Genomic DNA, 25,438 nt, shown 5'->3' with positions numbered 1-25,438 from the left:
AGGAGCCTTTTAGACCTAGACTTTGCACTACGGTACTAATTGCTGTGCAGTAGTAGAGAAAACAGTATATGACTTGGGTGATTGGAGTCCATGACAATGAACATTAAATTCTCTGGTAAAAGTTTTGGTGGGCATTCCTGCAGTCAGCATGCCAATTCCACACTCCCTCAAAACTTGACACATCTGTGAGATTGTGTTGTATGACCAAACTACACATTTTAGAGGGGCCTTTTATTGTCCCCAGCACAAGGTGCTAACAGGGATTACTAACAGGGATGTTATTGGCCATAGCAAGATCTTGTATTTTCTCTTTCCCTCTCTCGGTCTTTCTCTCTCTCTTTGTCTGTGTCTCTCTCTCCCTCTGTCTCTCGCTTTGTCTTTGTATCTCTGTCTTTCTCTCGCTCATCTCTCTCTCCCAGACCGGGCAGCCAGGGCCTGGTGGTGAACGTGTTCCAGGCGCCTACAGACATGGCGAGCGCTGCAGAAACCAGGGAGATCAGTAGTAGTGCCGTTCATCAAACGCCTGCTTCTCACAGAGCTGTATTTCTCATCTGACGGAAAAGAGAGGGGGAGGGGGCCGGAGGGAGGAGAGAGAGAAAGAGAGAGAGAGAGAGAGAGAGAGAGAGAGAGAGAGAGAGAGAGAGAGAGAGAGAGAGAGAGAGAGAGAGAGAGAGAGAGAGAGAGAGAGAGAGAGAGAGAGAGAGAGAGAGAGAGAGAGAGAGAGAGAGAGAGAGAGAGGGGGGGCGGCGGAGGGAGGAGAGAGAGTGAGAGAGAGAGAGAGGGGGCCAGAGAGAGAGAGAGAGAGAGAGAGAGAGAGAGAGAGAGAGAGAGAGAGAGAGAGAGGGGACCGGAGGGAGGAGAGAGAGAGAGAGAGAGAGGGGGGGAGGGAGGAGAGGGAGAGAGAGAGAGAGAGAGAGAGAGAGAGAGAGAGGAGAGAGAGAGAGAGAGAGAGGGGGCATGAGGGAGGAGAGAGAGAGAGAGAGAGAGAGAGAGAGGGGGCATGAGGGAGGAGAGAGAGAGAGAGAGAGAGAGGGGGCCGGAGGGAGGAGAGAGAGAGAGAGAGAGAGAGAGAGAGAGAGAGAGAGAGAGAGAGAGAGAGAGGGGGCGGAGGGAGGAGAGAGAGAGAGTGCACACGAGAGAGAGGAGAAGGAGAGCGAAAAAGCCATGCAGTCTCTGAACCTAGACGAGAGAGGGGGGGGGGGTCGAAAGAGAAAGGGAGGGAAATGAAGGATGGGAAAGAGAGAGAGGTATATAGCGAGAAGGATATAAGGGGTGAGCTGGTGAGAGAGAAATTCGATAAGATAGACCAAGAAAGGATGAGATTTCAGTCCTGCCAAATCAATGATGAGTTATGTGTAAAGTGCTTCTGTGGAGCCCTGTGGTGTTGTGCTAGAGCTACAGCCATAGCTAAAGGGAACAGAGATCCCTTCTAAAGGCCAGTTACATCAAACCCCACTCATTTAAAAGCTCAGACAGTGCAACTGCTGCTACAGCTGGCTCTAGACACTAATTGGGTACAGAGAAGTAAAGGCTGCCCTGCTGTCAAAATCACATAAGTTGCCCCATAGATACTGATCTGATATCAGTTAGGAGTTTCTTCTAAATGTCCAAAGTTAGGATTAGGAAGTGTAGCTGATTGTGAATGTGAACTTCTTAGGGATCGGTGTCCCGCTAGCGAGACAACTTCAGGTGAAACTGGAGGGCACGCAATTAAAATAAATTCTAATAAATATTATGGATTTTAAACATTTAGGTATATATAATTGTCTTATATTGGCTGAAAGCTTCAATTCTTCTTAATCTAACTGCACTGTCCGATATACAGTAGCTATTACAGCGAAAACATGCCATGTGATTGTTTGAGGACGGCGCCCCACATCAAAATATTTTTCCACCGGCACGTTTCATACATTCACATATAAAGATGAAATATTCACTTACTTTTTGAAAATCTTCCTCTGATTTGTCATCCAAAGGGTCCTAGCTATAACATGTAGTGTCGTTTTGTTAGATAAAATCCTTCTTTATATCCCGAAAAGTCTGTTTAGTTGGCACCATCGATTTGAGTAATCCACTCATTCAACTTGCAGAGAAAGGAATCCAAAAATCTACCCCTAAACTTTGTTTCAACAACTCAAAATACATATCTATTTATTCCTCAGATAACCTAAAATGTAATCAAACTACAATATTTTTTTGGGGTAATAAGTTTGTTCAAAAGGAAACTGATTTTAGCAGGTGCGAAGTATCTTCATGGCGAGCGCAAACATGGATTTCCAAGACTATGTCCTACTAAAACTGTTATTTCTTATTTTTTGTTACAAGCCTGAAACCTTGAACATGTACTTCTGACACCACGTGGAAGCCACAGGATTTTACAAAATGGCCTTTCTCTTGCATTTCTAAGAGGATGGTCTCTCTCTCTCTCTCTCAAAAAAAACATTTCCTGTTGGTTCTTCTTTGGATTTTCTCCTACCATATCTATTGTGTTATATTCTCCTACATTAAAAAAAAAAACATTTCTACAAACTCCAACGTGTATTCTTTCCAATGGTACCAATTCTATGCATATCCTGGCTTCAGGGCCTGAGCTACAGGCAGTTTACTTTGGGCACGTCATTCAGGCGGAAATGGAGAAAAAAGGGGCCTAGCCCTAAGAAGTGAAACGATCACATACCTCAATGTGAGCTAGCATGATAGCCTCATAACCATCCATTCAGACGACTGCCCTGTGGCAGATAATAACTGAATAATTGGCACTTAATTTGACATACCATTACCGTCGGAATACCGCGTCCGGAATATTGCCTTCCTTCCCGTCGCTCCTGGATGGTTGTCCCGTCTTTTCTGCGCGCTGCCATGAAAATTGAAATCTTGTCATCTCATTTTCATTTTCCTTCTGAAAACTAATGATGGATACTGACGATGTTCCATATTTTCCTTTGGCTTGGAGAGAAAAGGTCCTTCAAAAGCAGGTCAAACTAGGGCTAGAGTTTTCTATGTCCTCACTAGGGGCAAATTGGCCCATTTTGGTGCAGCCAGGCTTGAAATGAAGTTGAGTGGGATGAGGGGTTGATTTTACTAAGAGGAAATACATCGCCCTCTCTTTCTTTCCCATTATTTCTCTCTCTCTTTTCTGAAATCTTGTGTCCACAGTATGTCTGTCTTTTCTTTCACTCCCTTTATTTATGTATCTCCATCTTCCTCTCTCTCTTGTTTGTGCAGCTAACTGAGGAGGCTGTAATTGAATCATGTGCGATAGAGATGCAGAACATAATGGCAGTTTGTGCTTTTGTATTAGATTGGTGCGGTAACGACTCTCTCCTCTTTCCACTCTTCAGATAACCTAAAAGGGGAAATTGGCATGTTTACCACATTGGATGTATCTGTCCGTGTCAGTGTACAGAATGTGCTGTGTGAAATATCTAATGACCCGGAGTTTTTCCTACTCATGCTTGTGTTCAGGAATAACTCCCATCCCCCTAGTAATAGAACACAACGTGTTTTGTATGTTGTGCCTGTTCGTCACCGCCACCCCTATACTTGCTGGCTAAAGTGCATAGCCTTTCCACAAATATTTGATCCTCACCCTCGGCCTGTTCACCAGTTGTGTGTCTACATGGGATTCTAGAGGGCTTGCCTCAGTCCCCCGGTCAGTATAATTCCACTCTCCAAACAGTATATAATCCCCCTCTCTCTCTCTCCATCACCAATCAATACATAGTAAGTATTACTCTTGTTTGTACCGTGCCCTGTCAGCAGCCAAGCTCTGTGTGTGTGTGTGTGTGTGTGTGTGTGTGTGTGTACACCAATGTGTGGGTGTTCTCTCCCCTTTCACAACCAATGGAGAAGTTATTCGTCATAATTGAATGTGAATTCTAGTGAAACAACTGAATTTGCTGACGTGTAAAACAGTGCTTAGCCAAAGTGGAGATAAAGCTGTTATGCAGGTGAATGAGGACCCAAAAGTGTGTGAAAACAGAGTTTTTAATCCAGTAAAGTTACTTTACAAACAAAAGGCATAATACTGTGTGTGTGAACAGACTGGAGACTTGTCAAGAACTGCAGGTGTTCAGACTCAGACACCTTTCACAACCAATGGAGACAGGGCAATTAGACACAGCACGGTGAATAATTGAATGTGAAATTCTCAGGAAAAACAACTGAAGACTAAATGATTGATTAGGGGAATAGGAACAGCTGTAGAGAAAACAGTGAACCTAATAAGACCAGCAAAGTAGAAGGGGAAGCACAGGGACAAGACATGATAATCAATGACAAAACATGACAAAAGCAGAAGCAGGAGCATTATAGATGGATGCATAATGCAGGAGGAAAGCTGAGCTCAGTCAGAACAGTCTCCTTCTCTATCGGCCTCAGTGTGTCAGGTCTCTCATTAGTAAGCTGTCAGAGGAGAGAGAGAAAAGGTCTGTATGCGGAGGAGGAGTGTTGGAGGGGTGAGAGAGAGTGGAAGAGAGAGGGAGAATCACATGCCCAGAGGACCGACCGGAACCCCAGCAGGCGTGAAAGGTGTCTCTCTAACGTGTTTTTCCTTTCCGTCTCGCCCTCGCTCCTCCACCTCACCTGCCTGCATCACTCTTTCTCTCTTTCCCAATGACGTGGGCGTCGATTAAGGAGGCCTTCCGCACCTCTCTGATTCAGAGGGGTTAAATGCAGAGGACACATTTCAGTTGAACGCATTTCAGTTGTCCAACTGACTAGGTATCCCCCTTTCCCTTTTCCCTTCCCTGTATTGCGGTCTCCACCATTCTCTCTCTCTCCTCCCTCTATCTCTCGCCCTCTCTGTTACTCTAGGAACCAGGCAGACAGTTTACCCCTTCACTCCCTCTGACAGAGGAGGCGGAGAAGGTTTCCCCTCCTCCCTCTCCTCTCTCGGATTCATCAAGCGCTCCTCCCTTCCTCCTCTGGCTGGAGTTAATGGCTTTAGCATCTCCCTTATCTCAGACACACTGTCATGGCTCAGAGCTGGGATTTACTGGATGTTTGGAGCTATGTGACACACACACACACACACACTTGAGAGCAGTGAGATACACATATGCATCCGCACACACATAAACATACACGCATGCACGGCTGCACACACACACACACATAAACATACACGCATGCACGGCTGCACACACACACACACACATAAACATACACGCATGCACGGCTGCACACACACACACACACATAAACATACACGCATGCACGGCTGCACACACACACACACACATAAACATACACGCATGCACGGCTGCACACACACACATACACGCACACATAAACATACACGCATGCACGGCTGCACACACACACATAAACATACACGCATGCACGGCTGCACACGCACACACACATAAACATACACGCATGCACGGCTGCACACACACACACACACACATAAACATACACGCATGCACGGCTGCACACGCACACACACATAAACATACACGCATGCACGGCTGCACACACACATAAACATACACGCATTTGCTTCCACACACACACACATAAACATACACGCATGCACGGCTGCACACACACACACACATAGACATACACGCATGCATGCCTGCACACACACACACACACACACACACACGGCATAAACTAGCACTAATTAGCAGCGTGTCATTTCACTGATTTGTTCCACAACATCCAGTTGCATCACACCCTCCACCGGGGGAGGGAAGACAGCAGAGCAGCAATCAGACACTCAAACCATCCATGTAATCATCTAATCATCTGCTCCAGCATCCGCTTGCTTGTCCCTACAGGGCCTGCATGTGTGTGTGTGTGTGTGTGTGTGTGTGAGAGAGAGAGAACATGTGATACACATACCCAAGTGCGCACACATACACACACGTCTGGCTGTCTATACATTGAAGCCCTATATATACCACAGTGCTGTCACAGTCAGACTTTTGTGGCTACTCCCCCTTCCTTCCTTCCTCTCCCTTCCTTCCTTCCTCCCTCCCTCCCCAATCTGCGTGACCCTGTCCTCTAGTCAGCCGAGGGGACGATATGACAGCCTGCTGACAGGCCTGATGCGAGTGCCCCTGGCCCCTGGCCCCTGGCCCCTGTTGCTGCTCACACATGCACAGACACAGACATGGTCGCTCACACAAACAGTCACACATACATACACACTCTCTCTCTCTCTCTCTCATACACACACGCGCATGCACGCACACACACACACACACACACACACACACACATGGCTCATCTCATCACCCTGAACTGCTGCCACTGTGGTGGGAGACCCTTCACCCTGCACAGACGCTTAGCCAGCTGACAACCCCACACACACACAGCTGGACACACACACACACACACCCATATCCCTTTCTTCTTTGAGTACAGAGGAAGAGGAGAATAGGCCGCTTTGAGAGAGACAGAAAGAGAGAGAGAGCGAGCAACCGCCATCTTAATTCACATAATGTAGATGTTATCCAAGGTTTTACATGTACTGAGAGATGTTTGGCCTCTGTCGACATGGGGGACCTTGGATTCTCACAGAATAATGACCAGCATCAGAGCACTCCTCCATATTACCCCTATCTGTATCCACCAAAGCCGAACTCACTCCCGTCGTCACATAGGCCTGCTATGTGGTCACAGTGTGCGTTCATAGGGGCTTGCTGATTGGACTCCCACCCAGAGAAAAGGAGGACAATGAACGATTGGGCGCCACTGTGCCCCTGAGTGTCATTGGACATGTGTGTCCTGGCCCTCTGCCATTTCATTTTAAACGAGTGTGTTTATGTCCCTCCCTTGTCGTAACGCAAACCCCATGCCCACCGACATGTCCGCTCTACACAAACAACCCTGGCAATGCCAGTCGCTCACTGTGCCATCCTGGAACCATAATGGGTCACACATAGCTACGCTTCATCTCTTCTCCGGCCTGGGTCTGGCCACATTACTTTTCCCACATCACAAGATGCGTTTTCTCTTGCCAAACATGGAGGGAAGTATCTCCTAGCATGGCGTATCCAACCTTGGACAGAGGCAAACCTCTATGTCCCCACATCCGTCCTCCATTGCCTGGAGAAGCGGCATGCGGGCATAGGGATGGCGATCATACACTTTCCAGCGCCAGGCTGAGAAGAATTCCTCTATGGGATTTAGAAAAGGTGAATATGGGGGTAGGTACAAAAAAAACAAATGGTGGATTGTTGGCAAACCAGTTTTGGACCAGAACATCCTGGTGAAAACTAACATTGTCCCATAAAACCAGAAATCTAGCAGGCTCCTGATCTGGATCAGGGACAAGCATTGTGTAAATTGCATCCAGAAAAGAGAGCATATGGCCGGTGTTGTACGGACCCAGTGTGGCATTGTGAAGGAGGACCCTGTTTTGAGTGATGGCAGCACACATAGTTACATTACCCCCACGCTGTCCAGGGACATTGGTAATTGCCCTCTGTCCTATTACATTCCTTCCGTGGCGCCTGGTTTTGGTGAGGTTGAAGCCAACCTCATCCACATAAATAAATTCATGGTGAATTACACGGGCATCCAGCTCCAATACTCTGTAACAAAAGACAAAAGGATATACAGATGAGTAAATATGGTACTGAAGTACTGGTAGTGTACTCTGTCAGAGTTTCTCTCAAATTGCACCTTGTAAAGTTGTTTCATCGTCACTCGGTGCCGTTGGAGGATGCGTTGTATGGTCGACAGGCTTACAGCATTGATGTTGTTAAATATGGTGTCATTATTCAAGATATGCTCTCTTATCTCTCAAATCCAAATCCTGGAGTGTGACTGTTTGAGGTTGTGGGCAGGTGTCTTTTATACTGATAACAAGTTCAAACAGGTGCCATTAATACAGGTAACGAGTGGAGGACAGAGGAGCCTCTTAAAGAAGAAGTTACAGGTCTGTGAAAGCCAGAAATCTTGCTTGTTTGTAGGTGACCAAATACTTATTTTCCACCATAATTTGCAAATAAATTAATTAAAAATCCTACAGTGTGATTTTCTGGATTTTTTTTCTCATTTTGTCTGTCATAGTTGAAGTGTAGCTATGATGAAAATTACAGGCCTCTCTCATCTTTTTAAGTGGGAGAACTTGCACAATTGGTGGCTGACTAAATACTTTTTTGCGGAGACAGATAGCCATCTTAGGGCTAACAAATGCTTGATTGAAGTCTCGCGGAGCGTAATGAGAAAGGGTCACAGCTCTGTAGCTGACAGGAGCCATTTCTCAACGCGTTGTGGATGTGTCATATGATGACATTCATATTATTATATATGATATTCATCATTAACAGTTGGTTCAGGTTTGGCTGATAATGCAGAAGACAGGAAATGGAATCCGAGTGTTATGCAGGATTGATTTGATTCATAAATCATCTAGTTTGATTGAGGCCTGCTGCCCTCACACGCTGTCTGCTCTCCCAGTGTGTCTCCCAAATGGCACCCTATTCCCTTTTTAGTGCACTACTTTTGACGCAGGCCCGTAGGGCTCTGGTCAAAAATAGTGCACAGTATAGGGGATAGGGCACAATTTGCAATGCAGACCCTCTATTTCCCATGCCACTTACTTAGCACCGGATGTGCTGTGATGTTTTCACCTAATTATTTTAATATCGAGGCAATACAACTCTAATGGAGGGGCAGTCTTTTCTTGCCTCAAAAGAATAGGTGCAGATGCTTCGTAACCATCAGATCTTTTACACATCTTTCCTATCTTTCCTATTTTCTACAACTGGAGTTATGAAGGACATCTGTTGTCAAACCAGTCTGGAGGATAGAGTTCACCTTTAACCTCGCACAACAAAACAAACAGAAGTTCCACTCTACTGCACAGACGTGTAGACACACACACACACACACATACAAACACACAGCCTCCCCCCACACACCACACAGTATGTTCGACAACGTGTACCCCACTACATACAGACGCTCCTATGGGACTGTGTTATTAAAGCTTAAAGCTTATGCTCTTTCATGTCTCAATGCTTCCATTAGGCTCATACTCTGACAAAATGTTGGTTTATTTTTATACATACAGTACATGCAGTACTGCAAGAATGTTGTGTTTTAACAGTACAGTAAAGTAAAGAACAGTACTTTATTTTTTCTTTGGTTGTTATGTGAAATAGGCTACATGGGAGTGTGAGCGATGTTAAGGACAGAGAGAGTTGGGGGATATGTTGGTTGGGTGGGGAGGGGGATTCTTGATGGGAGAAGGGCTCAATCCTGCCATTCAGGGCCGGACGGACGAGTGTGGGTGAAGAGGTGGAGGAGGGAGACAGTCGCAGCTCATCTTGTCTGCGGTGAAACCTCCTTCAGGAATCCCATCAAATTGCAGAGGCATGAACACACACACACACACACACACACACACACACACACACACACACACACACACACACACACACACACACAGAAGTCAGCCACCTTTATCTCCTTTATCTCCGGTTCCGGTTGGAGCGAGTGGTCGCATCTGCACTTCGCTCCCGCGGGTAGTATAACTTTTTCATTATATTTCATGATAGCACAACGGTTTGATTTGTCTAATCTTAGCAATTTCTTCTCAGCTAGCTACATAGCCGTCTTTGTATCAAAGATAATTGCGTAATTATCGTATTTCGCCGTCCTAACGTAGTCTTCACTAGCCAGCTAGCTAACGTCCACTGATTAGCTGCACTGGAGAAACTATTACACTCAACTGAACGACTTGATTAGTGTAGTGTTAGCTAGCTACATAGCTGTCTTTGCTGTCTTCGTATCATCATATCCAAGATAATTGTGTTGTTTAGGTTTAGAGTGTGTAGTCTTAGAGTGATTATCTTAATTTACCGAGGTTAGCTAGCCAGCTATTTGTCGTCCTTAACGTAGGTGACTCTGCTAGCTAGCCAACGCTAGCCAACGTCTTCTGTATAGAACTCAACAACCCGGTCGCATTCACAGGTAGTATCACATTTTCACTTCATTTCATTACAGTACAACGGTTTGATTTGTTTGATCGTAGCTAGCTACATAGCTAGCTACATAGCCGTCTTTGTATCAAAGATAATTGTGTAGTCTAGAGCGATTTTCTAGGTTCGCTAGCCAGCTATTGTCGTTCTTTTAACGCAACGTAACGTAAACAACACTGCTAGCTAGCCAGCTAGCCCCCGAATAGCAACAGTGTTCTCTGTCTGAGCTCCAAAACACACATGCATGGAGACACTCTCTCTCTCTCTCTCTCTCTCTCTCTCTCTCTCTCTCTCTCTCTCTCTCTCTCTCTCTCTCTCTCTCTCTCTCTCCCTTTCTCTCTGTCATGCTAGCTTCGTGATTGTTACTTCAAATGAGTTTGTTTTATTTGCTCGTATTACAGTATGCGGTCATTCATATCAAGTCCCCCGGGATAGGAGGGTCTGCTCAATCAAATCTAAAACATCAGCGTGTTCTGCAGAGAGAGGAAATTGACTGTATAGCCCACCTCCATCACCATGTCCATTAGCCTTGTGTCTCCATCTGTCACGCTGGGCCAACACACACACACACACACACACACACACACACACACACACACACACACACACACACACACACACACACACACACACACACACACACACACACACACACACACACACCCTCAGACCACTCACCCAGACCACTCACAGGTCAGCTATCCAATAGGGACTCGGTCGGCACAGTAGGTCCGAGGTTTTAGCCAATCGATGCGAACAAAAATGGATTCAAGTGAGTGATAGTGATAGCAGACACAGCCCTGTTGTCTCAGGAGTGGTCTCTACTTCGTCCTCTTCTAGTAGGAGGAAATGGACACAGTGGAAATTGATGAGGGAAAATACATGAGAAGAATGGGAGATTCCTTCCGCCCAGTGGGTATAGCAGAAATCAGTGAAGGCAAGAGTTTAGGGTTGCGGTAGATTCCCTTTATGTTTAGCTGGTAAGGAGTTTGGAATGTTGTGGGGGAATCAATGGGAGGATCACTGTACTGTGGAGAGAGCATGTGTGTGAGACACACACACTGACACACAGAAGTAGACCGCACACACACGCACACACACACACTGGCACAGAAGTCGACCGCACACACACACACACACACACACACACACACACACACACACACACACACACACACACACACACACACACACACACACACACACACACACACACACACACACACACACACACACACACACACACACACACACTAACATTCTCTCTCTCACAGGTTCCAGATATCACTCCCTCTTCCTTAGTAATGCAAATACGAAACCATCCACTGACAGGGAGTCTCTCTGCGTCTCTCTGTCTCTGACACACAGTCCTCTTTCGTCCTCTCCATCGCTCCTCTCATCTCTGAGACGGACACATTTCTCCCCGGTCGGTGCCCCTTTGACACATTTGATGTGTAGATCTCCCTCTTTTTCTGATGCTGTTGCATCAGTGTTCATCACTGTTCTGGCCATCTGCTACTCATACAGTTTGGATCACACTACTGAGCGGTGCTTCACCCTCATCATCAACGCAAGCGCCGTCTTTTGACCGAGTTGATTGATTGAGGTTTCATTGTGTTTCTCTAATGCTCGGGGGCTTGGAAGCAGGTTCAACGTCTCTCTCGTCATAGTACGATAATGAGATGGTGGTTTATTCAAAGTGACTTATAGTGAATGCAGTACAGGACCGACAGTGTTTTGACCTGACCAAGATTGACTTTTGAGCGTACAGTCCAGGGCACAGTGTTTCCTGGTCAGGGTTGTGGTGACCTGGTCACGGTCATGTGGTCAGTGAAAACTCCTGGTCCTAAGTAAACGACAGGTGCCCATGCAGACATCAAACAGGGCAGCAGGTAGCCTTGCCGTTAAATCTGGTTCCAATACCCGAGCTGACAAGGTGGAAAATTGGTCGGTGTGCCCTTGAACCATACAGCTGTTAATGAAACCTCTGCTCTGTGTGTTTGAACCATACAGTAGTTAATGTAACCTCTGGTCTGTGTGTTTGAACCATACAGTAGTTAATGTAACCTCTGCTCAGTGTGTTTGAACCATACAGTAGTTAATGAAACCTCTGCTCAGTGTGTTTGAACCATACAGTAGTTAATGTAACCTCTGGTCTGTGTGTTTGAACCATACAGTAGTTAATGTAACCTCTGGTCTGTGTGTTTGAACCATACAGTAGTTAATGTAACCTCTGCTCAGTGTGTTTGAACCATACAGTAGTTAATGAAACCTCTGCTCAGTGTGTTTGAACCATACAGTAGTTAATGTAACCTCTGGTCTGTGTGTTTGAACCATACAGTAGTTAATGTAACCTCTGGTCTGTGTGTTTGAACCATACAGTAGTTAATGTAACCTCTGGTCTGTGTGTTTGGACCATACAGTAGTTAATGTAACCTCTGGTCTGTGTGTTTGAACCATACAGTAGTTAATGTAACCTCTGGTCTGTGTGTTTGAACCATACAGTAGTTAATGTAACCTCTGCTCAGTGTGTTTGAACCATACAGTAGTTAATGAAACCTCTGCTCAGTGTGTTTGAACCATACAGTAGTTAAGGTAACCTCTGGTCTGTGTGTTTGAACCATACAGTAGTTAATGTAACCTCTGGTCTGTGTGTTTGAACCATACAGTAGTTAATGTAACCTCTGGTCTGTGTGTTTGAACCATACAGTAGTTAATGTAACCTCTGCTCAGTGTGTTTAAACCGTACAGTAGTTAATGTAACCTCTGCTCAGTGTGTTTGAATCATACAGTAGTTAATGAAACCTCTGCTCAGTGTGTTTGAACCATACAGTAGTTAATGTAACCTCTGGTCTGTGTGTTTGAACCATACAGTAGTTAATGTAACCTCTGGTCTATGTGTTTGAACCATACAGTAGTTAATGTAACCTCTGGTCTGTGTGTTTGAACCATACAGTAGTTAATGTAACCTCTGGTCTGTGTGTTTGGACCATACAGTAGTTAATGTAACCTCTGGTCTGTGTGTTTGAACCATACAGTAGTTAATGTAACCTCTGGTCTGTGTGTTTGAACCATACAGTAGTTAATGTAACCTCTGGTCTGTGTGTTTGGACCATACAGTAGTTAATGTAACCTCTGGTCTGTGTGTTTGAACCATACAGTAGTTAATGTAACCTCTGGTCTGTGTGTTTGAACCATACAGTAGTTAATGTAACCTCTGCTCAGTGTGTTTGAACCATACAGTAGTTAATGAAACCTCTGCTCAGTGTGTTTGAACCATACAGTAGTTAAGGTAACCTCTGGTCTGTGTGTTTGAACCATACAGTAGTTAATGTAACCTCTGGTCTGTGTGTTTGAACCATACAGTAGTTAATGTAACCTCTGGTCTGTGTGTTTGAACCATACAGTAGTTAATGTAACCTCTGCTCAGTGTGTTTAAACCGTACAGTAGTTAATGTAACCTCTGCTCAGTGTGTTTGAATCATACAGTAGTTAATGAAACCTCTGCTCAGTGTGTTTGAACCATACAGTAGTTAATGTAACCTCTGGTCTGTGTGTTTGAACCATACAGTAGTTAATGTAACCTCTGGTCTATGTGTTTGAACCATACAGTAGTTAATGTAACCTCTGGTCTGTGTGTTTGAACCATACAGTAGTTAATGTAACCTCTGGTCTGTGTGTTTGGACCATACAGTAGTTAATGTAACCTCTGGTCTGTGTGTTTGAACCATACAGTAGTTAAGGTAACCTCTGCTCAGTGTGTTTGAACCATACAGTAGTTAAGGTAACCTCTGCTCAGTGTGTTTGAACCATACAGTAGTTAAGGTAACCTCTTGTCTGTGTGTTTGAACCATACAGTAGTTAATGAAACCTCTGCTCAGTGTGTTTGAACCATACAGTAGTTAAGGTAACCTCTGGTCTGTGTGTTTGAACCATACAGTAGTTAATGAAACCTCTGCTCAGTGTGTTTGAACCATACAGTAGTTAAGGTAACCTCTTGTCTGTGTGTTTGAACCATACAGTAGTTAATGAAACCTCTGCTCAGTGTGTTTGAACCATACAGTAGTTAAGGTAACCTCTGGTCTCTGTGTTTGAACCATACAGTAGTTAATGAAACCTCTGCTCAGTGTGTTTGAACCATACAGTAGTTAATGAAACCTCTGCTCAGTGTGTTTGAACCATACAGTAGTTAATGAAACCTCTGCTCAGTGTGTTTGAACCATACAGTAGTTAATGAAAACTCTGCTCAGTGTGTTTGAACCATACAGTAGTTAATGAAACCTCTGCTCAGTGTGTTTGAACCATACAGTAGTTAATGAAACCTCTGCTCAGTGTGTTTGAACCATACAGTAGTTAAGGTAACCTCTGCTCAGTGTGTTTGAACCATACAGTAGTTAATGAAACCTCTGCTCAGTGTGTTTGAACCATACAGTAGTTAATGAAACCTCTGCTCAGTGTGTTTGAACCATACAGTAGTTAAGGTAACCTCTTGTCTGTGTGTTTGAACCATACAGTAGTTAATGAAACCTCTGCTCAGTGTGTTTGAACCATACAGTAGTTAAGGTAACCTCTTGTCTGTGTGTTTGAACCATACAGTAGTTAATGAAACCTCTGGTCTGTGTGTTTGAACCATACAGTAGTTAATGTAACCTCTGGTCTGTGTGTTTGAACCATACAGTAGTTAATGTAACCTCTGGTCTGTGTGTTTGAACCATACAGTAGTTAATGTAACCTCTGGTCTGTGTGTTTGGACCATACAGTAGTTAATGTAACCTCTGGTCTGTGTGTTTGAACCATACAGTAGTTAAGGTAACCTCTGCTCAGTGTGTTTGAACCATACAGTAGTTAAGGTAACCTCTGCTCAGTGTGTTTGAACCATACAGTAGTTAAGGTAACCTCTTGTCTGTGTGTTTGAACCATACAGTAGTTAATGAAACCTCTGCTCAGTGTGTTTGAACCATACAGTAGTTAAGGTAACCTCTGGTCTGTGTGTTTGAACCATACAGTAGTTAATGAAACCTCTGCTCAGTGTGTTTGAACCATACAGTAGTTAAGGTAACCTCTTGTCTGTGTGTTTGAACCATACAGTAGTTAATGAAACCTCTGCTCAGTGTGTTTGAACCATACAGTAGTTAATGTAACCTCTGGTCTGTGTGTTTGAACCATACAGTAGTTAATGAAACCTCTGCTCAGTGTGTTTGAACCATACAGTAGTTAATGAAAACTCTGCTCAGTGTGTTTGAACCATACAGTAGTTAATGAAACCTCTGCTCAGTGTGTTTGAACCATACAGTAGTTAATGAAACCTCTGCTCAGTGTGTTTGAACCATACAGTAGTTAAGGTAACCTCTTGTCTGTGTGTTTGAACCATACAGTAGTTAATGTAACCTCTGCTCAGTGTGTTTGAACCATACAGTAGTTAATGTAACCTCTGGTCTGTGTGTTTGAACCATAAAGTAGTTAATGAAACCTCTGCTCAGTGTGTTTGAACCATACAGTAGTTAAGGTAACCTCTGCTCAGTGTGTTTGAACCATACAGTAGTTAATGAAACCTCTGCTCAGTGTGTTTGAACCATACAGTAGTTCATGTAACCTCTGGTCTGTGTGTTTCTGTCTCATAGATTTCTCGGGGTGCCCCCAGGCAGAGGGAGCTGCCCCCTGACAGGACCTCTGCCCTTTGACCTCATCTACACAGACTACCACGGCATGCAGCAGATGAAGCAGCACATGGGGCTCTCGCTCAAGAGACACAAGTATGTGTGTGTGTGTGTGTGCGTGCGTGCGTGCGTGCGTGTGTGTATGCGTGCGTGCGTGCGTGCGTGTGTGCGTGCGTGTGTGCGTGCGTGTGTGTGTGTGTGTGTGCGCGTGTAATATACATGTGTCAGTGTGATGTCATAGCTAAGGTTTACGACCTGTGTTTATGAGTCCATTAGGGCTCTGCTTGTTAGGTGCACTGCCACTGACGTGTCTCTCTGCTCGTAACTCACACGGTTAATTAATCCCCTATAGGTCAGTAAAACATCCCTCGGTCTCCGGCCAGACTGTCAGTCCTGTCTAATACTATGATGGAAGGGGAGGAGGGGGGGCATCAATACAAAAGGACAGTTACCACAGCAGTAACAATACACACTCGCTCCGTCCACTCAGGATTACATGACAGGTCTTCCTTTTGAAGTCCACACACGCATAAATGAATTCAGAGAACCACAAACGCACACATAGACAACAACAAAAAACACATGCATTTTCTTACACTTTAACTGCATTGTTGAGAAAGGGCCCATAAGTACCTATTTCACGGTAAAGTCTACACTTGTATTCGAGGCATGTTTTATTTCACCTTTATTTAACCAGGTAGGCAAGTTGAGAACAAGTTCTCATTTACAATTGCGACCTGGCCAAGATAAAGCAAAGCAGTTCGACAGATACAACGACACAGAGTTACACATGGAGTAAAACAAACATACAGTCAATAATACAGTATAAACAAGTCTATATACAATGTGAGCAAATGAGGTGAGAAGGGAGGTAAAGGCAAAAAAGGCCATGGTGGCAAAGTAAATACAATATAGCAAGTAAAACATTGGAATGGTAGTTTTGCAATGGAAGAATGTGCAAAGTAGACATAAAAATAATGGGGTGCAAAGGAGCAAAATAAATTAATTAATTAAATACAGTTGGGAAAGAGGTAGTTGTTTGGGCTAAATTATAGGTGGGCTATGTACAGGTGCAGTAATCTGTAAGATGCTCTGACAGTTGGTGCTTAAAGCTAGTGAGGGAGATAAGTGTTTCCAGTTTCAGAGATTTTTGCAGTTCGTTCCAGTCACTGGCAGCAGAGAACTGGAAGGAGAGGTGGCCAAAGAAAGAATTGGTTTTGGGGGGTCTTGTAGATGACATGGAGCCAGTGGGTTTGGCGACGAGTATGAAGCGAGGGCCAGCCAACGAGAGCGTACAGGTCGCAATGGTGGGTAGTATATGGGGCTTTGGTGACAAAACGGATTGCACTGTGATAGACTGCATCCAATTTGTTGAGTAGGGTATTGGAGGCTATTTTGTAAATGACATCGCCAAAGTCGAGGATTGGTAGGATGGTCAGTTTTACAAGGGTATGTTTGGCAGCATGAGTGAAGGATGCTTTGTTGCGAAATAGGAAGCCAATTCTAGATTTAACTTTGGATTGGAGATGTTTGATATGGGTCTGGAAGGAGAGTTTACAGTCTAACCAGACACCTAAGTATTTGTAGTTGTCCACGTATTCTAAGTCAGAGCCGTCCAGAGTAGTGATGTTGGACAGGTAAATGGATTTGATTTGACACATGTTTAGAGGCGGACCCATACACACACACATGTTCAGTGCCGTCAATCTGACACACACCATTGGCAGACTTTTCTGCTCGGCAACAAACAGCCCGAACTAGAACGCGTACAGCACAACGCTCATACCAGCTCATCTTCTATATACAGTATGCACCAGCCCAGCTGTCAACAGCTTCTTATTATTGTTGTACTGGTTGGGTTTTGCGTTGCGGTTAACTATCAATCGTAGCGAGGCGCTGAGCGAAGGAGGGAGCGAGATAGAGGGGAGGGAAGATAGAGGGGAGGGAAGATAGAGGGAGGGAGAGTGCAAATGGAAGAGTGGCAAGCCTCTTGACTCAAACTGACACCAGATAACAGCCGGTGCCCACGCCATGTATTTTTAAAATCCAATTATGAATGAGGGGTGAGAGAGGTTTGGTATGCGTGCGTGCGTGCGTGTGTGTATGCATTTTGGCATGAGGTAAGAGCATGAGAAGTGGGCCCGATGCTCTGGTTAAATGATCCCTATCCCAGCAGCGCTCTCTCTCTCTCTGTGTGTGTGTGTGTGTGTGTGTGTGTGTGTGTGTGTGTGTGTGTGTGTGTGTGTGTGTGTGTGTGTGTGTGTGTGTGTGTGTGTGTGTGTGTGTGTGTGTGTGTGTGTGTGTGTGTGTGTGTGTGTGTGCGGACGTGTTTAATTATACACAGGAATAGTAAACAAACAACAAGTTCATCAAACGCTATTCCTAGAGGGTTTAGGGCTAAGGTTAGAATCAATGTTAGAATGAGGTTCAGGGTTTAGGCGCTTGCGTTGAGTTTCGGGTTAAGGGTTTTAGGGTTACGGTTAGGGTTAAGGGAAAGGTTTGGGAAAATAGGATTTTGAATTGGACTGAATTTATGTGTCCCCACGAGGTTAGTTGTACAAGACTGTGTGTGCGCGTGTGTGTGTGTGTCACGTTTCAGGGAAGACCCAGATGCAGACAGTGTTGAAGTATCAAAGGTTTATTACTAGAACAGGGGGCAGGCAAAACGACAGTTCAAGGGCAGGCAGAGGTCAGTAATCCAGTGTGGTGTGACAAGGTACAGAACAGCAGGCTCAGGGTCAGGGCAGGCAGAATGTTCAAAACCCGAGAAAACTAGGAACTGACAGGAGCAAAGGGGAAACCGCTGGTCTGTTTGACGAACAAAACAAACTGGCAACAGACAAACAGAGGACACAGGTATAAATACACAGGGGATAATGAGGGAAGGTGGGAGACACCTGGTGGGGGGTGGGGACAAGCACAAAGACAGGTGATACTGATCAGGGTGTGACGGTCTGTGCGTGCCTGCCTGCGTGTGTGTGTGTTTGTGACCAAACAACTTTGCCCGACTGGTTGTAATAGTTTGCTGAGGTCAGCAGCTCTCCCAGACAGTGAGTGGCTCAACAGTTATGGAGCCGTGTTGATTTCTGCCTGGCCTAGGCAAAGCAGCACATGTCAGTCTCTCCCGATCAATCAAGGGTTTGCGGCGTATAAATCAACTACGTTTTCCGAGTACAGTGCGATTTGAGGTTTCGAGACGGAATTAATATCAGAACTTTTTGAAAAGTAAGCCCTAAACATATTCAGATGTAGCTATGGTAAACAACCTTCGGTGTTATTATTTAATGAGCGAGCTCACATAATAAATCTCCTCTGCAACACACAGGGAATTGGTGTCACAATGAAATGTATGACCCACTCATTATATGATACATAACATGTATAAAGCTCAGTATTTATTTGTAAGAAGAACAAACCCCATCGCTTTCTTCCGCACCATACATCATATTACAAAAGCTTTTAGACTACAAACATGAATGACTTATCAGTCTAGTCCACACCTTATTGGAGCCTCACACGCTTTCAAGGATGAAGTAGCCTTTAGACACTCTACTTTAACCCCAGATGCAGTGCTTTACCCACAGTCCTTAGAGGATTTGTGGACAAGAATGAGATACGAGCCTTTTATCAGCCCTATCAACTGAAAGGCATATCATTAATCAAGTGCAGAGCTCCTGGGCCCTTCAGTCTCTGTTTAATTACTTTAGTTTGATGTTGCTCCCAACGTCCAGATGCATTAATAATGCCTGGCCAGCCAATACACCAGTTTCCTGGGGGAGGGGGAAGTGTGTGTGTGCGTGTGCGTGTGCGTGTGCGTGTGCGTGTGCGTGTGCGTGTGCGTGTGCGTGTGCGTGTGTGTGTGTGTGTGTGTGTGTGTGTGTGTGTGTGTGTGTGTGTGTGTGTGTGTGTGTGTGTGTGTGTGTGTGTGTGCGTGTGTGTGCGTGCGTGTTCAGGGGAAGAAGAAGATGATGGGTGGGTCAGTGATAGGAAGAGGGCAGAGGTCTGGTAAAGATGCTGATAGCTGGTATTGCGTGGCTTTAAATCACACCTTGCAACTGATAGTCGGGGGGGATACACTATTGATCCCTATGTACGTGCAGCACAAGGGGATGTGTGAAACGTACTCCTCAGCCTGAAGTCTCCCCACTTGGGCCAGCTAGCAAAGCAGAGGTCCTGAGTTTGCGCCAGTTATGGATTGAATCGGGAGGAAGAGGTACCCGCTAAGCAAGCAGTGTGACGTCCTTTATATACGCATGGTGAATTTACTGCTCTGATAGAGCAGAGCTGGAGGAGGACTGCGAGGGCATACATACAGTATACACGTGCGCACACACACACACACACACACACACACACACACACACACACACACACACACAGAAAATGTTACGTAAGCACACACACGCACACTCTGCAACCCAGGCCATTTCTCACCTCACAAACTTACTCACCTCATGATCGGCTACTGGGAGCACTGATCACAGTATTTACAAGCCACAGTTACCCGTTTCCCCTTTTTGAACAAGACAACGTAATGTACACTGAGTGGACAAAACATTAGGAACACCTTTCATAATATTGAGCTGCACCACCTTTTGCCCTCAGAACAGCCTCAATTCATTGGGGCAGAGACTCTACAGGGCGTTTAAAGTATTCCGCAGGGATGGTGGCCCATGTTGACTCCAATGCTTCTCACATTTGTGTCAAGTTGGCTGGATGTCCTTTGGGTGGTGGACCATTTTTGATACAAGAACAGGTGTTCCTAATGTTTTGTGTACTCAGTGTATAAGAAACTTTATATGTATCTATATCAGTGGTTTGTGATGTAGAACACATGTTTATCTATATCAGTGGTTTGTGATGTAGAACACATATTTATCTATGTGATGTAGAACACATATTTATCTATATCAGTGGTTTGTGATGTAGAACACATATTTATCTATATCAGTGGTTTGTGATGTAGAACACATATTTATCTATATCAGTGGTTTGTGATGTAGAACACATATTTATCTATATCAGTGGTTTGTGATGTAGAACACATATTTATCTATATCAGTGGTTTGTGATGTAGAACACATAGTTATCTATATCAGTGGTTTGTGATGTAGAACACATATTTATCTATATCAGTGGTTTGTGATGTAGAACACATATTTATCTACAGTATTTCAGTGGTTTAAATCTAAACAGGAACAGTGGTGGGTGACAGCCTCCCACCCTGTCGCCCCCTAGGGACCGTTCCCGCTACAAGCAACAATTTAACCAAGATTAGTCCCCACTCTGATCCTCTGCTAGATATGCTACCAGATATTCCACTCAGTAACTCCAAAGCCATTTCCCTCCTTTTCATCCCTCCATCCCACCATCCCCTTCACACGTCCAGGGTAATCTTGTCTGTTGGCAGAAGATTCTCCTGTTTTTGAGACGATGAGGGAGGGAGGGAGGGAGGGAGGGATAAAGGGAGGGAGGGATAAAGAGGGAGGGATGGAGAGAGTGAGGGAGGGATAAAGGGAGGGAGGGATAAAGGGAGGGGGAGGGATAAAGGGAGGGAGGGAGGGATGGAGAGAGTGAGGGAGGGAGGGAGGGATGGAGAGAGTGAGGGAGGGAGGGAGGGATAAAGGGAGGGAGGGATGGAGAGAGTGAGTGAGTGAGGGAGGGATGGAGGGAGGGAGGGATAAAGGGAGGGAGGGATGGAGAGAGTGAGGGAGGGAGGGAGGGATAGGGAGGGATAAAGGGAGGGAGGGATGGAGAGAGTGAGGGAGCGAGGGATAATAAAGGGAGCGAGGGATAAAGGGAGCGAGGGATGAGAGAGAGATGTAGGTGGGGATAGAGAAAAGGTGAGAGAGAGAGAGAGAGATAGGTAGGGATGGAGAAAGAGTGAGACAGAGAGAGAGAGAGAGATAGGTAGGGATGGAGAAAGGGTGAGAGAGAGAGAGAGAGATAGGTAGGGATGGAGAAAGGGTGAGAGAGAGAGAGAGAGAGAGATAGGTAGGGATGGAGAAAGGGTGAGAGAGAGAGAGAGAGAGAGAGAGAGAGAGAGAGAGAGAGAGAGAGAGAGAGAGAGAGAGATAGGTAGGGATGGAGAAAGGGTGAGAGAGAGAGAGATAGGTAGGGATGGAGAAAGGGTGAGAGAGAGAGATAGATAGGGATGGAGAAAGGATGAGAGAGAGAGAGAGAGAGAGAGAGAGAGAGAGAGAGAGGAGAGGAGAGAGAGAGAGAGAGAGAGAGAGAGAGAGAGAGAGAGAGAGAGAGAGAGGTAGGGATGGAGAAAGGGTGAGAGAGAGAGAGAGAGAGAGAGAGAGAGAGAGAGAGAGAGAGGAGAGATAGGTAGGGATGGAGAAAGGGTGAGAGAGAGAGATAGGTAGGGATGGAGAAAGGGTGAGAGAGAGAGAGATAGGTAGGGAGGGATAAAGGGTGGGAGGGAGCGAGGCAGAACTGAAAGTTAAATCTCTCATCAATGTTTCATGACACCGCTCTGAAAGCGGCCCCTTGACTTACAGCTGCTCAAAGAGGCATGGCACTTTAAGACGCTCCCTTCGAGATATGTCGCTGTCGATCTAATGCCCTGTGCTCGTTTGCAGAAGAACACACCAAAGTGTCACAGAAATACCTGCGTCACCTTGGGCAGCATGGTAAAAATAGTATGCCTACAAGTATACACTTAAAAATATTATGCCTACAGTGAAATGTGTATCAATCGTGTTCACATGCTTGAAAATAGCCCATTAGCATCACAACAATGCCTTGAACTCCTTCCACTTTTTTGGTTTCTACATGATTCCATATGTGTTATATCATAGTTTTGATGTCTTCACCATTCTACAATGTAGAAAATAGTACAAATAAAGAAAAACCCTTGAATGAGTGGGTGTGTGCAACCTTTTGACTGGTACTGTATTTCTGATACCTTTTAAGACTTTTTCTGGTATATTTTCTAAGAATCAAATCAAATCAATCAAATGTATTTATATAGCCCTTCGTATATCAGCTGATATCTCAAAGTGCTGTACAGAAACCCAGCCTAAAACCCCAAACAGCAAGCAATGCAGGTGTAGAAGCACAGTGGCTAGGAAAAACTCCCTAGAAAGGCCAAAACCTAGGAAGAAACCTAGAGAGGAACCAGGCTATGTGGGGTAGCCAGTCCTCTTCTGGCTGTGCCGGGTGGAGATTATAAAAGAAGATGGCCAAGATGTTCAAATGTTCATAAATGACCAGCATGGTCAAATAATAATAATCACAGGCAGAACAGTTGAAACTGGAGCAGCAGCACAGCCAGGTGGACTGGGGCCAGCAAGGAGTCATCATGTCAGGTAGTCCTGAGGCATGGTCCTAGGGCTCAGGTCCTCCGAGAGAGAGAAAGAGAGAATTAGAGAGAGCATACTTAAATTCACACAGGACACCGGATAGGACAGGAGAAGTACTCCAGATATAACAAACTGACCCTAGCCCCCCGACACATAAACTACTGCAGCATAAATACTGGAGGTTGAGACAGGAGGGGTCAGGAGACACTGTGGCCCCATCTGAGGACACCCCCAGACAGGGCCAAACAGGAAGGATATAACCCCACCCACTTTGCCAAAGCACAGCCCCCACACCACAAGGGAGGGATATCTTCAACCACCAACTTACCATCCTGAGACAAGGCCGAGTATAGCCCACAAAGATCTCCGCCACGGCACAACCCAAGGGGGGGGCGCCAACCCAGACAGGAAGATCACATCAGTGATCAAGTGACGCACCCCTCCTAGGGACGGTATGAAAGAGCCCTAGTAAGCCAGTGACTCAGCCCCTGTAATAGGGTTACAGGCAGAGAATCCCAGTGGAAAGAGGGGAACCGGCCAGGCAGAGACAGCAAGGGAGGTTCGTTGCTCCATGGCCTTTCCATTCACCTTCACACTACTGGGCCAGACTACACTCAATCATATGACCCACTGAAGAGATGAGTCTTCAGTAAAGACTTAAAGGTTGAGACCGAGTTTGCGTCTCTCACATGGGTAGGCAGACCATTCCATAAAAATGGAGCTCTATAGGAGAAGGCCCTGCCTCCAGCTGTTTGCTTAAAAATTCTAGGGACAATTAGGAAGCCTGCGTCTTGTGACCATAGCGTACGTGTAGGTATGTACGGCGTGACCAAATCAGAGAGATAGGTAGGAGCAAGCCCATGTAATGCTTTGTAGGTTAGCAGTAAAACCTTGAAATCCCTAAGACCCCTTTTACATCTATTTCTCCATAAATAAAAGCCTTTACTTATGCCAAGTTTCTAAGCTGGAAAATGGAAAGAAAAATGTATCTATGCCTTCATTTCTCAAAAATATAGACTCTTCGCTTTCATCTGACACCCAATTTGATATGCTCCTACGTACTTCACACGTTGGTGCGCGTGGGTTCTTTTCGATGGAAATGCCCTGGGCTCTCACAGGTCTTCAGCTTCTTCTACTAATCGTCCCTGAGCTCAGACAGTGGCCAGATTTAACACTCACTAGACTGGCAAAGCCCAGGGCAGAACTGTTAGGGCTTTGGAGCGTGTGTAGGGAATCCGTGAGTTACCATGAGTTACCATGTCACCCTTTAAAAAAAAATGTTTTTAATTTTACCTTTATTTAACTAGGCAAGTCAGTTAAGAACAAATTCTTATTTTCAATGACGGCCTAGGAACAGTGGGTTAAGATAGAGATAGAGAGATAGTTATTACCCAATTTCTCAGTATTCCCCATAGCCATTACTTTAGCATGCTGCTTCTAGTTCAATTACGTGCCCTTACATTTCTGAGAGGGTAAACTGGCCTTTAATTCTGCTTATATTACTTGGTTTTCCATCTCAGCTCCCAAACAACACTTGGTAGCTTTTGGAACAACAGAAATGATTGATGCCCCTCTCCCATCAACAGAGGCACAGCTATATCTATTAACTGCTACTTTTACAACCGTTCCATAGTGAGCCTTTGTCGCCGTGGTGTCGATAGTATGTTCAGTAATGTGTGTCTTGAAAACCGGTATTGATTGTAGTTAACCTTCGTTGCTTTTTCTGTGTTCTCTCTTGACAGACACATACACATAGCTTGTCAAACAGACACACACCCTGCATATCGAGCAGACAAATACACACACATAGACACACACACAGACACACACAAACACACACACTATTTGAAAGACCGATTAACCAACACAGACCTCCACTTGTGATTACGGCCTTTGAGAAAACACAAAGGCTTTCGGGGGGGAAAGAGCGGGGGGGAAAGTAATGGCATTGTGGCCATTACTGAAATGATTAATTCTGTCTAAAAATCTATTGTGACATGTAATTTATTAAGTTATTTACATTCATACAAAACATTCATGTCAAAAACAAGCATTCAGAAGTCGGGCTTCGTCTGTTCTGACAAGTTATCTCAGTTTTCAGCATGTTCAGAAATACACATGATGTTTAAATGAATCTCACATTTAATACCAGTACCCACTTTTAACAGGAAATTTCAGATGTGTAAATTTGCTCGCTGGTGTCGTGTTAAAATGTGCTTCTTATTTCAGGTGCCACATCCGTGTGATTGACACCTTCGGGACAGAGCCGGCCTACAACCATGAGGACTACGCCACCCTGCACGGCTACAGGACCAACTGGGGCTACTGGAACCTCAACTCCAGACAGTACATGACCATGTTCCGTAAGTATACATCAATATGGTTTATCACTCATTAGTATTACAACACAATGGATGGTTGCAGAGACTATGATTAAAGGCCCAATCTGTAAGATTTCCTGGTCTCAGATTGTTGATTCAGTCTACCGCAGTATTGGATGTAAACAACGTCATTATATTATAGCGAT

General features: G+C 45.1%; 1 pseudogene; it reads left to right on the top strand.

Moving 5' to 3' along the window:
- The window catches only part of LOC124016382, a 224,518-nt pseudogene that overhangs the window by 171,988 nt on the left and 27,092 nt on the right, over positions 1-25,438 (top strand).

The sequence above is a fragment of the Oncorhynchus gorbuscha genome, linkage group LG26 (genome assembly GCF_021184085.1).
Source record: "Oncorhynchus gorbuscha isolate QuinsamMale2020 ecotype Even-year linkage group LG26, OgorEven_v1.0, whole genome shotgun sequence".
In the NCBI taxonomy this organism is placed as follows: Eukaryota; Metazoa; Chordata; class Actinopteri; order Salmoniformes; family Salmonidae; genus Oncorhynchus; species Oncorhynchus gorbuscha.
Note: the sequence above shows the minus strand (reverse complement) of the source record. Positions and strands in the feature narration are given on the sequence as shown.